Consider the following 18307-nt stretch of genomic DNA (forward strand, 5'->3'; position numbering starts at 1 on the left):
AATTGATTCCCATTCTGTAAAGGCCAATGAATCCATCTTAGACATCGCGAAACATTCTTCAACTACATTAGGAAATTTTATAGCTTTAAATGCATTAAAATTTACTTGATTGTCTTGAACTTGATTGGTGAGTTCGCCTTTCTAGACATCAATTAATGTTCTACCAGTTGCCAAGAAAGGTTTTTCTAGGATGATTGGTACTTCGTTATCTACTCAAAAATCCAAAATAATAAACTTAGATGGAAATATAAATTTATCAACGCATAGTAATACATCTTTGATCTTCTCTTCAGGATGTACTAATGACCTGTCTACCTGTTGAAGTGTAACAATTGTTGGTCCAACTTCACCAATTCCCAATCGTCTAAATACAAATATAGGCATCAAGTTTATACTTGTTCCCAAATTACACAAAGTCATTCCATGGTAATATTCTCCAATATTACAAGGTATGGTAAAACTCCCCTGGTCTTTCATTTTTGAGGGTAGCTTGTTTTGTAAAAGTACATTTCACTACTTTGTTAATGTTACTGCCTCAAATTCCCCAAATCTTTTCTTTTTGGAGAGGATATCCTTCATGAACTTGACATAGTTTGATATTTGCTCCAGAGCTTCCACCAATGGGATATTGATGTGAAGTTGTTTAAGTACATGCAAGAACGTTTTAAATTGAACCTATTGCTTATGCTACTGGAGTCTTTAAGAATGAGGAGGTGGTGGAATCTTATCTTTAATCGGACAACACTTCTGAGGTAATGCCTTTGCATTTGTCGCAGATGTTGAAATTTTAGGACTAACTTTTTGCGACAATACCTCTTTAGCAACCGTGGAAACTAACTTCTGTAAAATGAGAATTTTAACATTCGATTGATCTTCCTCTTCGTTCTAAGCAACAATAGGCTTGTCTTCAAGTTCAACAACTTTAGCTTTCAACGTCTTTCTATTCTTTAAGGTGACAGCTTTCAATGCTCTTTGTCCGCACTTCTTAGATTTTCAATGTCGCTCAGCAAAGCACCTCGAGGTCAACCTCAAAATTCATTGGCTAGTTGACCCATCTGGTTTTCCAAATTTCTCAAAGTTGCATCATTCCTTGCCATATATGCTTTCAATAAGATCTCCAAATTGTTAGAAGATTCGTCTTGCAGAGGTTTCTAAACTTGTTAAGAAAACCCTGTCCGTTGATTTGGTCGGGATTGCATATAAGAATGGATATCACCAGCCCCTTGATTACTCAACGAGGAATTCAGATGATTTCATAATAAAGTATTGTAAAAATTTGACTATGGACCTAGGCTACTTCTATTCTGACTTTGGTTTCCCATGCAGTAGATAGATTCCAGGTTTGACGGGTAATTTTCGAACATATGATTATCTCAATAATACATACATAAAATGTTCTCAAATTGGCTTGTCTGCTGACTTATTAAATTAACATTAAAACCATTAGTAGTAAAGTTCTTAAGCATGGAAGACATAGAAGATACCTGGGTTGCCAGTGAAGTAAGTGCCTCAACTTCATGTACTCTTGCAACTCTTCTTCCTGTGGTAGTTCAATTAGTCAGCCATTGATAATTGTTGTTGGAAATTCTTTCAAGAATTTCATAAGCTTTATTGTATGACTTAGAATGAAGAGCTTCATTTTCAGAAGCATCTACCACCATTCTTGTATATGCATTGAGACCATTGTAAAAAGTCTCGAATTGAATGCAATGTGGAATCCCATGGTGAAGACATTTTTGTCATAATTCCTTGAATTAGTCCCAAGCCTCATAAAGGTTCATCATCAAGTTTTTGGAATGTAGTGATCTCATTTCAAAGCTTGCCATTCTTGCTGGGTGGGAAGTACTTCATCAAGAATCATTTAGCCAATTCTTGACATATGGATATAGAGTTAGGTGGTAAAGATTTCAACCATGCTCGTGCTCTATTTGTCAACGAGTATGAGATTAACTTTAATCTCATTGCATCTTCAATTACTCCAGCCATTTTAAAGGAGTCGTTTACTTTCATGAATAAGCAAAAATGAAGGTTAGATCTTCGGTATGCATCCCACTATATTGGCCCACAATTTGAAGCATTTGAAACTTTATTAACTTTAATTCAAACTGTGGCACCTTAATTTCAGGTCTCACAATTCTCGAATTGAGTTCATGAAAAAGTGGCATAACATATTTTGATGGATGGCATTGTTTCTGTCATCAACAAAATGGATAGGATTTTGAGCATTAGCAGCTCTGCCTATTTGATCTTATTGTGCAAGATTCATTCTGCAGCTTGTCTCTAAGTTACTTGATCCCTTCTTCTCTATTTAAAGGTGTGTTCAATTTTAGGATCAATTGGAATTAGATTCATAATTCAGTCTGTGTTCATAAAGAGTTGAAAAATTCGTAGAAAAACTAAGTTAAGATTACTAGAAAAATAAATGAAATTGAAAAATAATTTACTTCACAAATAATGACTTAAACAGTCCCTGACAACGGTGTCAAAAACTTGTCGCGAGATTATCTAATGATGTGCAAGTGTGATTAATTGTCAACAAGTAATAAAGTAGTGAGTAAAAAGTATCGTCTCTACAGGGACTATATATGTAAACCAGATAATGTGAAATTATCAATTGGCAAGCTGGTAATAGAAATAAATAGAAGTGAATTGAGTTAAATATTAACCTAAAAACAATTACTAAGTTTGCAAAACAAATAAAAGTGTAACACAGAATAATATACAACGAATCATAAGTTTTAATTAGGGTTAAATATAAAATTTGTACCTAAACTTATCCACTTCTCCCAGATTGGCACTTAAGTTTTTTTTTGTCCTAGTTGGAACACAAACCCAAACTTTTTCTTCGTAAACTAGTTTGGTACTTTTTTTTAACGCCGTTAATTTTGAGACAGGTGGCAGAATAAGATTGTGACATACGGCATAATGACGTCATGACGATGTCATGATCTAAAAAATATATTAAAATACAATAAAAATAGTTTTAAAAATTATTTCCATTTTTTTTCTTATTTCCTTCTTTTTCCCAATATTCCTTCCTTCTTCCCTCTCATCACTTTGCCTTTTTCTTTTTTGGGTTCATTCAACATTTTTGGGTTCTTTTGAAAAGAAATTTAAGAACATTTCTACCTTTTAACAACATTACCATGCGCTATTAACTCTCAACTCCGAAAACCAATTTCTTTAACTGAAACACCCCAAACTCAACCCGTTTATCGGGTTTGAGCTATAGGTTGTCACAACTAGATTTATGATCTAAGTATTACTTTCAATATTATTATCCGCAATAGTAAAAGAATAAAGAAAATATTATAGTTAATCTTGTTGTTAAGTAAATAAAATTTTCCTAGAAATCAATGTCGATAAAACTTAAGGTTTATATAAAATAATTTCGCTAAAAGTCTTCCACTTATGTGAAAAATTGCCTAATATTTTCACCCCTTAGTTTCATTTACAACAAAGACCCTGAGACTTCACCTCTGGGTTGCCATGTTGTATGCAAGTTACCACTAAGAAACAAATTTGTAGATATGCGAAAAATTCTGACTTGATCCCTTCTCAAACTTCTAAATTTCCCTATTTACCTGGAATGCATAACAACACAAGTTCTAAATAAATTAATGTGTTTTCTTATCTTACTAACAATACTAATGTGATTGCACTTTGTGGTTGGAACTTCACGATGGTTTTGTTAGCCTTAAGACAATATGCCATCCTCCTATTCACAATAGGTGATTCCTAGGCGGTTTTTCCATACTAATTCCATTTTAAGTGTTGCCTTCATAATTCTTATGCATCTATGTCCTTAAGAGGGGAATCCTTATAGATTCCTACTTAAGACTTATAAAAGATAATATGTAAACAGTACTCATAACACACCTTGCACTAATGACTACAGATATCTATATAAGGTCATTCTTGGCAGATAGTCCCTATTGCGTGCTATTAATAGCATTTTGTCCTATCAAACTTAGACTCGTGTTATGGTCCTCTTGGATCTAGAAGGAGACACCATCATAGCTTAATTAAGAAGCCTTCTCATCCATATCCAATGGATAGATTGAATGGTACATCATTCCACCCTTGATCCGAAATCAAGTAGTCCACTCCTGGTGGATTTCTCTCGAAATAGATAACTTGTAGGCGGATTCTTAATTGTGAATCCTCTATTTACAGATCCATGCATATGAGATAGTTGTGATGGACTAACATATCTTTCATATACATTTTCTTCACCACGGGAGTATAGGAGAATACCCTTGTATTGTCCTTAAAAGGATTGGCGGGTAGTCATATATATATATGATATGACTTTCATACAATTTGCCTGTATAGAGAGCTCGAGTTTAGGATCTGCTACTAGCACGTAAACTCATTCTTGGCAGACTTGTAAAGCTATATTCAAATTCTCAAATTCTCCCGCGGCTCTCGCCAAAGTGAAATCCATAACTACTGTAGATGCAATTCTGTAAGAATAATCTGATGGGCCGTCATAACGTATATCCGCCTCACCTTATATGATAGTACAAGCACCATGGCCTTTTCATAATAATGGGTCACCTATTTTTTAGACTCATACTATCAAACATATGGTGGAATCATATTCACAAGATAGTTTCGGCGAACTTTCCTCACAACAGTAGTCTTGACAGACTTTCTCCATATTAAACAATCCTGACGAACTTCCCACATTTAGATAGTCCTTACGGACTTCTCAAATTTAGATAGTCCTAGCAGACTTCCCAATATACATTAATGCCATGGGCATAGACTGTCATTCGTCCCACTAAGGGCTCTCAAACATTTAATAAAGGGCTATTCTATGTCCCACATAAGGGGCTCTCATATACTGGTGCACACCGAGTCTCTATATCATTTAACCTCCTTTCTTAGCTCAGTCCAACCGAACCTCCCTCAAAGCCACATAAATATAATGCATATGCAATTCCCTTATATGACCTTCCTAACCTCCTCGAAACCATATACACGCATAGAATGCATATCATACACACATTCCACCAATAAAGGCTATAAATCATACGACATAAAACACACCAATTTCATTGACATATCATAAACATACTATCAACCAATACTATCACTTTAATATGCAATAATGTGTTACCTCAAAGAAATTATTCACTTAACATAGTTTGCTTACAACCATACAATTGCATCTCATTAACAATATACATCACGCCAAACACTCATCTAATCAATCATGATCAAATTCGTCCAAATAGTATTTGCACTCAATACCCCATGCATAAATAAGGCATCAACACTTCACCAAAAATTGATTCACCATTGATAACATAGTACACCCATTTAAAATCTGAGTCCAAGAACTCACCTAAGAGTCATTGCCAATTCCATTTTCTAAGCCCTTTTTTCCCTTCACACATGAGCCTCTTTAATCAATACAACACTACAATTATATTAGAATCCAACTGAGACCATTCATTATCACAAAACCATAATTTCTTTGCATGAAAAGACTATTTGAATAATTATCCTCCATTTTACCCTAAAAAAGAACAAAACCAATAACTTATTGAAATCCTTAATTACCTTCTTTTTCTTGAATATGCTAATATAGAGAAATTAGAAAACTTACCAACATGCAAGATTTCTAATTTTTAAGACTTAATCCTCAGTCTCTCCTTTTTATGCACGAACCTTTCTTAATCTTCTCTCTTCTATTACAAACCAAAGAAAGGAAGAAGAATAGAAAAATAAAAGGATTATCCCCCTAGAGAAATATATCTCTCCTAATAGTCCTTCCAACCCCTATTACCAAAACGAATTCACACTCACCTGGAAATACCTAAATCATTATGTCTCCCACTAAGAACTATCTAGTTCATAACCAATTAGACCATGCTTGAAATCCAGGTTTTCCTCAACTAGCTCGCTACTTGTCTTTATTTGTAAAAAGAACTCACTGGATTAGAGAACCTTTCAATTTAGTATGCCAAACTCTTTTTGTTACATACAAACTTACAAATCTGAGTGTAACATTAACCATTGAGAACCTCCAATTCTAGGACAGCTAAACTTATATACTGAAATAAAACAAGAAAATTGCAAAACTCATCAGTCAATTAAAACACAAAACCTAAAACATTAACTTCACAAACCCATTAAAACACCCATCAATCCTTTAAAAAAATCCAGAAAATTAACATCACAAACAAAACCCATAAAAAAGTTAACATAATAAACAAAACCCATCAATCCATAATAATACAAAACCAAAAAAAAAATGATGAGAAAAAATCAAAACCAATACCCATTTTGGGTTTTTGGGTTTTTGAGATTCAGGCCACGATCGGTAAATCCAAATAGTCATGATGTTGGACACAGTGAGGAGAAGCCACTGTGAAGTTCTATGATGATTCAACAGTAGTGGCTCGATTCGATGTAAGAGAGCAGAGGTAGTGAAGTGGCGGCTAGGGGTTTCAAAAACAAAAAACAAAATAGAAAATATTGGGAAATGTGCCTATATTGTAGTAAACATGTAATTGTTTTCTATGTATTTGAACGATGAATAAATAAATAAAGTTAATTTCACATTTCACTATTATGTCTTTTATGTTTCTATTTTTCATGTTTTGCATACATAGAGAAACTGTGACAAGAAAATATTAGCTCATTGGTTGTCTAAGTTCAAACTGATGATAAGTGGCACTATAAGTATGTTTACATTGTGAGAAAGATAACTTAAGTAGATAACGTAAACAAGTCTATAATCCTATAAAAGAATCAAAGTGAGAATTTGATTCAAATACTTAGAAGGATTGTTATGTCGTTTTCAATTCTAATTGGGGAGATGGCTAGTCTTAGCTATCGAAACAGTTGACACCATGGGTAGAGACATATATGTACTCATTGGAAGAATGATACATTAGATTGGATGCAAGTTGAATTAATTCTTAATCTATTTATGAATTAATTCACTTGTGATGTTCATGGTGTGATTTACCTAAATCCTGAGTTAGTCACTGACCATACGTATGTAAACTCATGTGCTTTGATATAGGTGGAGGCTTACGCTCTAAAGATTATCGAACCCATAGTCGATATGTTGGGTATATTACTTGTGTATGGAATGGCTTTACTAGTAGCAGTGGAATTCATAACTTGATTAAAGAGTTAACGATATCCTCTCATTAGCATTGTGTGGATTGATAAATATGGAACGTGACCATAGGTTGCTTATTCTCAAACAAGTAATTTATCACAGCCATTTGTTGATAATGATAATATTAACCATTAAGAAGACACAATGGTGCAATGAGATAATATAGGATTGTATTGAGTGAATGAATTTAACTCAAATGAATCAAGGATATCATATGAGGGTAACATACATGACGAGGTCATTGGAAAAAGTAGTTGGATTAATTACTTTTGTAAAGAGAATACAATAAGGAGTTTTCAATCATGGTACTTATTGTGGACTGACTCCAAGATTAAGTAAATTTTGAATTATTAGAATGATTCTCCTGGACATAATTGCAATTACTCGAGCGTTATTATATATGTCCGATTGGACCCTCATCTAGTTCAACAAAAGCTCGATTGGACTGCGTTTGAATCAAAAGGAAATTATACAAATTTGAAAGTAATTTAATTAAATTGATTTTTTTATGTGGAATTAAATTAGGCGGTCGTGAGAATTGTTCAAATAGAGAATTTGATTAAAAAAATTTCTTGAAAATTTAATTTGGAAAATCTAAGTGATTTTTGAGAAAATTAATTTTGATCAAGTAAAATTAAATTAATCAAATTAGTTAAAATAAATATGAGATTTTTGGAAATTAATTTTCAAGTCAGAAAATTGACCCAATAGGTAATTGAACTTGAAATTAGACAGAGATCGAAAATTAGACCCAAGGACCCAAAACCGAGACCAATACCCAAAAACTGGTTAAACAGGGCTTGGCATGTGAAATCAGGCCGACGATTGAACCGATGGTTAGGCCAAACCAGTTTGGATGTTATTGGCTTGGACCAAACCGACAACAATCGAACCGACTTGGGTGCCGTGAGGGTGTTGCAATTCAATGGCACCATCGGACCTGACAATCTTGGTGGTGGAAAATTCTCTGAAGAAATTATTTTAGAAGATTTCTAGAAATAATTTTCTTATTTACAACTTGACCTTAAAGTTCAGAGAAATTGCAAAATTACCTAACTGGTAATTTTGTGGAAAATTTTTTGAACCGAAGCGAGCCCACACTTACAGACATGAGCTTGAGGATAGAAGAGAAGACTACTCGATCAAAGAATTCATCCTAGACTAATAAAAAATGTTCAATTTTGACTAAGAGTTTATTACTTTAGATATCACATCCAAGTTCTTGTTTTTGGAAAAAAAAATTAGAACTTTGGTTTTTCCTTATACTTATTTTCCGTTGCGTTTTCCAAACCCAATTTTCTGACAAAAAAGAAGAGGAGCAAAAGCAGAAGAGAGAAAGGAAAGTCATTCAGTGCTTCTTCAATTGGTGATGACATTGAAACAGGTGGTGACGACATCGGTGCAAGGTGAGTGGCAGAGGAGAATCACAAACAGGATTTCAAGGAGTTCTCTATGAAAACAAATCAAAGGAAATGAAACAGAAGCAGGAAAAAGTTGTCCGGTGCCATTATTTAGATTAGAGAACAAATGTTGGTGAAAATGCCGAAGTGCGGCTGTGGTGCATGCTGGTGGCGGCGACGGTTCGAAAAAATAAGAGGAAAATAAGAAGAAAAGAAAAAGTAAAATGGAAATGGGGATGAGAAAGAATAAAAGAAAAGAAAAAGGAAAAAAAAATTAGAAAGTGAAATAGAAAAATAGATTATGACATTATCATGATGTCATTATGCCGCGTGTCACAATCTTATTCTGCTACCTGTCTCAAACTTAACGACACTAAAAAAAAGTATCAAGCTAGTTAATGGAGAAAACGTTCGGGTACTAATCTAGGAAAAAAAACCTTAAGTACTAATCTAGGAAAAAAAAAACCTTAAGTACCAATTTGGGTGAAGTGGACAAGTTCAAGTACCAATTTTATATTTAAACCTTTTAATTACTATGACATGAAAGAGCTATAATAATTACATTTTTTTAACTTAGAATTATTAAAAATAATGCCAATGAATGTTACGGTGAACGCGTGGCAATTTGGCAATTTACTAACCCGAAATCTATTGTTGCATGTAAATATATTATGAAAATGTGAAGTGTTCACGTCGATTCAAGTAATATAATGACGAGTGAGTATCGTCTCCATAGGGATTGAAAATTGATTTCACTTGGTAAAATATTAATGTAGATTTAACTAATTAAACTGTGCAAAAGGAACATCGTATAAATTGATGAAGGGAATTAATGAATGAACTAATAATACCAATTATAACTGAAAAAACAACAAAGCAATCTAAATGTCGCGGCAATTCACAAAGAATCAATAGAGAGTATTTATGTTGCTGAATGATAAAGGTTGGAATTACTCAGGGAATATTTTCATAACATAATAATGCCATGGCAAAATTTTGATTAACTATTGCCCAAAGAATGTAACAGCCCGTTTTTGGGACAAATCAGATTAGTGGTTTGGGGACTACAAATTCAAAGTAGAAATATTTATTTTATTGTTTCTTTAAGTTCTACAGCATGATAAAATAATTGTGTGAAAATTTCGTTAAGAAATTTTATCGATTGAGTGCTCAATTTGACTAGAAGGACTAAATTGCAATAGGTGCAAAACATGAATTCTATAAGTTAAAGGTGACTAATTGTTATGAACTTTTAATTAGAGGTCCTTAAATAGAAATTAGTCCATTATACCTTAGGATGGACAAACATGGATATGGTTAGGTGAAATTTCAAAGTTATGCATTAAGGGTATTTTAGTAATTTTCCTAATAAGGACAAAATTAACTAAATAAAAGATGTCAGTCTTCTCAATTTCATCCCGCCATAGCGAAAATTCGCAAGGAGTCCATAACTAGGGTTTTGGACACTTTCAAGCTCGATTGTAAGTCCATTCTTGTCCCGTTTTTAATGATTTCTGTGTTTTTGAAGTTGTCTTAACCTAATCTAGCCTTTCCAAAGACTAATTTGAAGAAGGATTAAAATATAAAATTTGAACCATGATGAATATGTGTGTATTTTGATGTTTGATGGTAGAAAATGCATGTTTGTTGTTTGTTAAACAACATTTGTAAAGTGATTTTTGGTAAAAATGTCAAATAGGGACTTATTTGTAAAAGTCTATAAAATATGTAGAAAAGTGTGAATAAATGAAAATGTGGGCTATTATGAGTATAAATAATATTTGGCTAGGCTTGGGTTGTGAAGAAATTAAAAGAAATTCATTTTACGAGACTAGGGACTAAATTGTAAAATGTTGAAAAGTTAGGGGCAAAAATGTAAATTTTGCCATAATGTGTTTTAGGGCTGAATTGAATAATGTGATGATTAAATAAGTTAAATGTGGTATTATAGATCAAGAAAAATGAAGTTCGGGTCTAGATCAGGGGAAAAACAAAACTAACAAATATATCCTTTTGGCCTTTTTTGTAACCGAGGTAAGTTCGTATGTTAAATAAGCTTTATTATAATTTTATTTTAAATGCTTTAATTTATGCATGAATTGTTTAATCGAATTTATGGACACATTTGGCAACGTTTTGGCAAGCGAGAAATCCCAATCGAACCTTAAGAATAAATTAGGATACAAGTGACATGTCACTAGGGTTTTATGTTATGTAACTTGGGTTCTTGTCCTGTACATCTTATCGGTGGCTGAGTATACCGACATATGTTGTGACTACTTGACAGCTTGTGTGAGCAGCACCGAGTAGTTACGCCTTGATTGACAGCTTGTGTAAGCAGGCCTGTTAATGGCTCGAGAGCGAGCATATATGTGTTATGAGATAGAGGTATCAATGGCTGTATATGTGGCACCTTGTGTGCAAGGCTTTACCGAGTATCCGATATTATTATTCTGAGTGGTTCATTGGGTATGACAAAGATGAGACTAAGTATGAAATTATTACGAGATGGTACAGGTATGTACTTAAGGCTTATGATTATTAAGTCGTGAAATGACGATTTAAAGGTAAGTTGTGATGGAAGTGAATTATGATCATGAGATTTTGGTAAATTACATTATCTTATGTTAAATTACTTGCATGTTAATGTATGGCAAGGTTAGCTTATTTCTTTCATACGAGCTTACTAAGCTATATAACTTACTCCGTTTTATTTTCCATGTTTTATAGTGTCACCAAGCTAGCTCGGGTTGGAGATTATTGGAGTTCACATCACACTATCAAACTGTTATTTTGGATACCATGATTTTAAACATTTTGAGAATATGGCATGTATAGGGACTTGGTCATTTTGTTATATGTGTCATTATATTTGGACAAATGTGTTGGCTTGTAATTGTCAAAGACTTGATGTGGTATTTGGCCATGTAACTTGGCTTATTTTGGTTGACTTGGTTGTAAGCTTATATATATATATATACATGCATGTGCAATTACCTCTTGTGTGGTGTGGTTCATAAATTCTTGGTAAATGGTTTAATGTGGCTTAAGGGTTTTGTTCTTGAATGGTTAAGATTGGCTCATTGATATGCTAGGAAAACTAAGTAAAAATTTAGCTTGTTATTGGTAGCCATATTAAAACTTGTAGAATGTGAGTTTGGTGTGTTTTGGTTTGGAAAAATATGATGTTGTAAAAATGTTGAGTTAGGATAATGAGATGACATGATTTTTCTTTATTTGTGAATGTTTTGGTTGCCTAAATATTTCATGATTTATGCCATTGAACTTATGTGTATGTAGGTGCAAATGAGAGTCACAAATGGCTCGATAAATAGCCCTTATTTTGTCTACACGGGTAGACACACGGGTGTGTGTCTAGACCTTTTGTGATACATGATCTGTCCCATAGGCATGTGTTTTGGTTTTATGTCCTCTGCACCTTAATTTTGAGAAACAGAATGCTCAGAATTGAGCCCACAGGTAGAGACACGGGTATGTGTCTCAGCCGTGTGAGGGACACGGCCTCAGGCATGGGCATGTTTCCCAACCGTGTAAAGTCTGCACCTATTTTATGAAAATTAAATTAACCACACGACCTAGCACACGGGTGTGTGACTCGGCCGTGTGACCTCAATTTGTTCATCCTTTGCAAAACAGAGAGTTACACGGGTTAGGGACACGGGTGTATGTAACCACACGGTCTGCCCACATGGGTGTGTCCCAAACCACATGGGCGTGTGACTCTTGTTCGCAGCAAAAAAATTCTAGGTTTTGTAAACCTTTCCTAAGTGCTCGGTTTAGTCCTGAACCACTTCCAAAGCATGTTTTGTGCCTCGTAGGCTCGTATTAGGGATTTTATGATTGAATTCAAATGGTTTTAATTTGGATGAAAATTTATGACTTAGAATTGTATGTTTGTTTGTAATGTAAGTCTGGAAATTCGTCGTATCTTGTTCTAGAGTTGAATATAGGTAAGGGGTGTTACATTTAGTGGTATCAGACCTACAGTTTAGTTGATTCTCGGACTAACGTAGCGTGTGTCAGAGTCTAGCTATACATGCCATATATAATTTGTGATAGTGTGATGACTCTTGACATTTGAATTGTGTTTTCATCTAGTAAATGGATCCCAATCGAGAGGTAGTTGATGATGTTGAAAGTAATGCGTTGGCTCCCGCCCAAGGGACAGCTCCATCTGAAAGTAGACTAGTAACGGTTAGTCAGGGAGGAGAGGTTAGAGAAGCATTCCAAAGGATGAATGAGTGGTTTGCCGAGTTTGTTCGAACAAATTAACCTGTCCAATATCCTCCACCCCCACCTAACCTCTAACCGGTTCCATAGCTCCCCAAGGTGTGGATTGTTAAGACTAAAGAAGCCTCCTGTTGATAAGATTCAGAAATAAAAGGGCTGAAGAATTTAGAGCTAATGTTGATGATGATCCCGAGAGGGCAGAGTTTTGGCTTGAGAACTCTATCAGGGTATTTAATGAGCTTTCTTGCACACCGGATGAGTGCTTGAAATGCGCTATATCACTACTATGGGACTCAACATACCAATGGTGGAATGCTCTTGTATTTGTGGTACCAGAAGAAAGAGTTACCTAGGGTTTCTTCCAAGAAGAGTTCAGAAAGAATATATCAGTCAATGGTTCATTTATCAGAAACGTAAAAAGTTTTTAGAGCTGAAACAGGGCTGTATATCTGTAACTAAATATGAGCGAGAGTTTGTTAGGCTTAGTAAGTATGCTCGAGAATGTGTTTCCACAGAGGCTATCATGTGCAAGAGATTTGAAGATGGGTTGAATGAAGATATCAAACTACTAGTTGGGATTTTAGAGTTGAAAGAATTTTTTGTGCTAGTTGATCAAGCTTGCAAAGTCGAAGAATTGATTAAAGAAAAGGGAAAAGCTGAGCTTGAGACTAGAGATTTGAGAAAAAATACCGATGAATAAGTCATTTCAATCTTCATCAAAGAAATCGTGGGATTTGTATACTCATTCGAATGCTTCAGCTGGGTATCCCACTGAGTTCGTGGGAAGCAATATTCAGGTTCTAAGGCCCAAACTGTGTCAATAGCGAGCATTGGTAATGCTAGGTCTAATAGACATGAATGTCAACACTGTGGTAGAAGACATCCCATTGAATGTAGGATGAATAATCGGGCTTGCTTTAAATGTGGTTCCCAAGATCACTTCGTTCAAGATTGGCCTGAAATGGTTGAGAAAGATAATTTTCAGAATGCAAGGCCGAGGAACACTGCCACTAGGGGGAGGCCACCAAGAAACACGGGAAATGGGAACAGTAGTAGAAGTGTAACGAAAGATCTAACTATGAGATCAGAGGTTAGAGCACCTGCTAGAACTTACGCTATTCGCGCCCGCGAAGATGCGTCATCCCTTGATGTTATCACTGGTACATTTTCTCTCTATGATACTAATGTAGTTGCATTATTGATCCTGGATCAACTCATTCTTATATTTTTATGAATTTGGTATCTAGTAAGAATCTTCCTGTTGAGTCTACTGAGTATGCGGTTAAAGTGTCGAACCTTTTAGGCAAATATGTTTTAGTTGATAAAGTTTGCAAGAATTGTCCTTTAGTTATTTGGGCTCGCTGTTTTCCGACTAACTTAATACTTTTACCGTTTGATGAGTTCGAAGCAATTCTTGGAATGGATTGGTTGACTCTACATGATGTCGTAGTGAATTGTAGACGAAAGATTATTTAATTGAAATATCAAAATAATGAAATTCTTCGGATTGAACCAGATGAGTCGGGTGAGTTGCCTATTGTGATTTCATCGATGTTGGCTCAGAGGTATGTAAGAAAAGGTTGTGAAGCTTATCTTGCGTATGTACTAAATACGAAAGTGTCTAAATTGAAGATCGAATCTGTGTCGATAGTTTGTGAATTCTCAAATGTGTTTCCAGAAGAGTTGCCTAGATTACCACCATTTAGAGAGGTTGAATTTACTATTGATTTGGTACTGGGAACTTCACCGATATCGGTAACTCCATATAGAATGGCTCCAACCGAATTGAAAGAATTGAAGTCTCAGTTGCAAGATGTAACATCCCGTTTGAGGGTCAAATCAGAACAGTGATTTCGAAACCACAAATTTGAGGTAGAAATATTTATTTTATTTTTATTTTTATTTTTTTAAGGTCTATAGTATGATTAAATGATTTTGTGAAATATTCGTTAAGAAATTTTATCGATAGAGTGTCCAATTTGACTTATAAGACTAAATTGCAATAGGTGAAAAATATGTTTTCTAAAATCTAGAGTGTCTAGCTGCTATGAAATTTTAAATTGGAGGCCCGTAAATGGTAATTAGACCATTATACTTAAGTTAGACAAAAATAGACATGGTTAGATAAAATTTCAAAGTTTTAAGTGAAGGGCATTTTGGTCATTTGGTAAATAAAGACAAAAATAACTAATAAAAAGATGTCAACTTCCCCAACTTAGTCCCCCATGGCTGAAAATCACTAAAGGAGATATAGCTAAGGTTTGGCCAACTTCTAAGCTCGATTGTAAGTTCGTCTTTGTCCCGTTTTTAATGATTTTTACGTTTTTGTGAATGTTGTAACTTGATTTAGCTATTCGAAGGACTAATTTGAAAGAAAATCAAAGTCTAAAAATTTTACCCATGTTGAATATTTGTGTATTTTGATGTTTAATGGTAGAAAATGTATATTTGGTGTTAGATAAACAACATTTACCAAGTGATTTTTGATGAAAATGTCAAATAGGGACCTATTTGTAAAAGTTGTAAAATGTGTGTAAAAATGTGAATAAATGAAAAATGTAGTCTGATATGAGTACTAATAATATTCAGCTAGGCTTGGGTAATGAAGAAATCGAATGAAAATCATTTTACGAGCCTAGGGACTAAAATGTAAAAAGTTAAAAAGTTAGGGGCAAAAATGTAATTATGTCATAAGGTTTTTTTTTGGGATTAAATTGAATAATGTGATGATTGAATAAGTTAAATGTGGTATTATAGATCAAGAAGATAAGGTTCTGACCTAGACCGGGGAAAGAACAAAGTTGTGGACTAAATCAAACTATTAGCTATTGTGTACCGAGGTAAGTTTGTATGTTAAAAATAAGCTTTAGAATAATTGTACTTAAATGCTTTAATATTGCATGAATTGTATGTTTGATTATGTGAATGAGTATAACTCTACGAACGAGTTCGACGGCGAATCGACAAGCAGGAAATCCTATTTGAAACTAAGGAATATGGTAGGATACAAGTGACATGTCACTAGGGTCATTATGTGTTATGTGATTATGTGATCTGGGTGCTGGTCTTGTACGTCCTACTGGTAACTGAGTATACCGGTATATGTTGCAGATACTTGACAGCTTGTGTGAGCAGCACCGCGTAGCTACGTCTTGACTGATAGCATGTGTAAGCAATCCTATTGGTAGCTCGAGAGCAAGCAACTATGTGATATGAGACTTGGGTAGCTTTGGCTACATATGTGACACTTAGTATGCAAATTTCCCGAGTATCTGAAGTTGTTATTCCGAGTGGTTCACCGGTATGTCAAAGATGGGAATATGTGTAAGTTCATTTTGAGACGGTTCAGGTATGTACGTAAAGCTCATGTTTGTTAAATGCTTAAAATGAAGAAAATGAGGTAAGTTTGGTGATGGAATGAATTATGAGCATGAGACTATGGTAAATTTACATTTAATTATGTTATAATATTTAAATGTTATATGCATGGTAAGGTTGATTATTTCTTGCATACGAGCTTACTAAGCTATATAACTTACTCCATTTATTTTCCTTGTTTTATAGTGTCGCCAAGCTAACTCGAAATCGGAGATCGTCGGAGATACAAATCACACTATCAAACTTTCATTTTCGGTATTGATAGAAATTATTATTTTGAAAGTATGGCATGTATAGGGACTTAGTCATTTTGTTATATGTGTCATTATGATTTTAGCCAATGTATTGGCTTGTAATTGGCGAAGGTTTGTTTGATATTTGGCCCTGTAAATTGTCTTATTTTGGCTAACATGATTGTAAGCCTAAGTATATTCATATATCTACCAATGTCTTGTAACACCTCTCACCTGTATTCAACGACAGAATAGGGTTACGGAGCTTTACCAGACTTACAACACAATTACACAAACTTTTCACATACATAATATCATTTCATACATTCATCATTCAAACTCAATCAATTTGTCCCTTATACGAGCCTACGAGGCCCTAAACATGCTTTGGGAATGGTTCAAGACTAAACCAATATCTCAAGAAACTTTCACGAAACTTTGAAAATTTTACTCAAAATAGGGGACACATGTAACATCTCGAATTAGGGCCTAGTCGGAACAATGGTTTAGGGACCACAAACTCGATGTAAGAAAACTTATTTTTATTATATTTTTATGGTCTACAATTTCACGGGATGATTTCGTGAAAATTCCGTTCAAAAATTTTGACGTTTGGGCACTCAATTTAGTCAAAAAGGACTAAATTGTAAAAAGTGAAAAAGTTGAGTTCTACATGTTAGAGGTGTCAAATTGTTTTGAAATTTTAAATTTGAGGTCCATAAATGGTATCTAGACCATTGGTTAATTTTTTGACCAAAACAGACATGAAATGGGTGAAATATAATATTTTTAAGTTAGGGGCATTTTGGTAATCTAATAATTAAAAGAATTAAAAAGCCAAAATAAGCCAAATTTTCCAATCTTCTTCATGTACCAGCCGAATATACCATGGAAGCCATGGCTAGGGCTTGGTCCAAGCTTCCAAGCTCATTTGTAAGTGATCCCGAACCCCATTTTTAATGTTCTTTACATTTTTGAAGTCTCGATAACTCGATTTACCTATTTCTAACATTATTTTGAGCTAGGGTTCATGTTTAAAAATTTACCCATGAGTGATATGCATGTGTTTTGATGTCTAATGGTAGAAAATGAATGTTAGGTGTTAAATAAACGACTTTTACCAAGTGATTTTCGGTGAAAATGCTTAAAAGGGCTAAATCATAAAAGTTATAAAATTTGTCATAAAAGTGTGTTTTAGTGGAAATTGTGGGCTGCTATAGTTATGAAAATGATTCGGCTAGGTTTAAAGTACAAAGTAATTGAATGAAAATCATTTTACGAGCCTAGGGGCTAAATTGTAAATATGTGAAAGTTAGGGGTAAAAATGTAAATTTGTAAAAGTATGATTTTTGGGTCAATTTGAATAATGTGAATAATAAAAAAGCTACAAGTGAAATGTTAGATCAAGAAAACTAAAATTCAGGCTTAAATCGGGAAGGTTCGAAGTTATGGATGAAAATGGAATAATTAGCTGTGCTTGGATTCGAGGTAAGTTCATGTGATAATAATGATGCAATGTTATACTTGAAATATTAATGCTTGATATTACATGAATTGTAAGTTTGTGTGTAAGTAATTCAATAACTCCAATATTACATATTTAATATCTGACGTTACATGATACATGTATGTATGCTTAAATGAAATTGACTTGTGATGATCCAATGGAAGTTTAGTGATAGCCTTATGTCTCGGAAGCCTGGGTGACCTAAAGGAATACTTAGAACATGACACCGTGCTAAATGAGATTCCGTGTAAGACCATGTCTGGGACATGGCATCGACATCTGAAATGTGTGCCTAGGTAAGACCATGTCTGGGACATGGCATCGGCGATGATATATGTGCTTGTGTAAGACCATGTCTGGTACATGGCATCGGCGATGATATATGTGCCTGTGT

At 34.3% G+C, this 18307-nt stretch overlaps 1 non-coding gene across 1 annotated transcript; it reads left to right on the forward strand.

The window, feature by feature from the left end:
* Positions 1–1716: 1716 nt before the first annotated feature.
* Positions 1717–1821, forward strand: LOC128279544 (small nucleolar RNA R71). The gene has a single exon (XR_008269746.1). It is a non-coding gene; the product is annotated as a small nucleolar RNA R71 (small nucleolar RNA).
* Positions 1822–18307: the final 16486 nt, after the last annotated feature.

The sequence above is a fragment of the Gossypium arboreum genome, chromosome 8, assembly GCF_025698485.1.
Source record: "Gossypium arboreum isolate Shixiya-1 chromosome 8, ASM2569848v2, whole genome shotgun sequence".
Lineage (NCBI taxonomy): Eukaryota > Viridiplantae > Streptophyta > Magnoliopsida > Malvales > Malvaceae > Gossypium > Gossypium arboreum.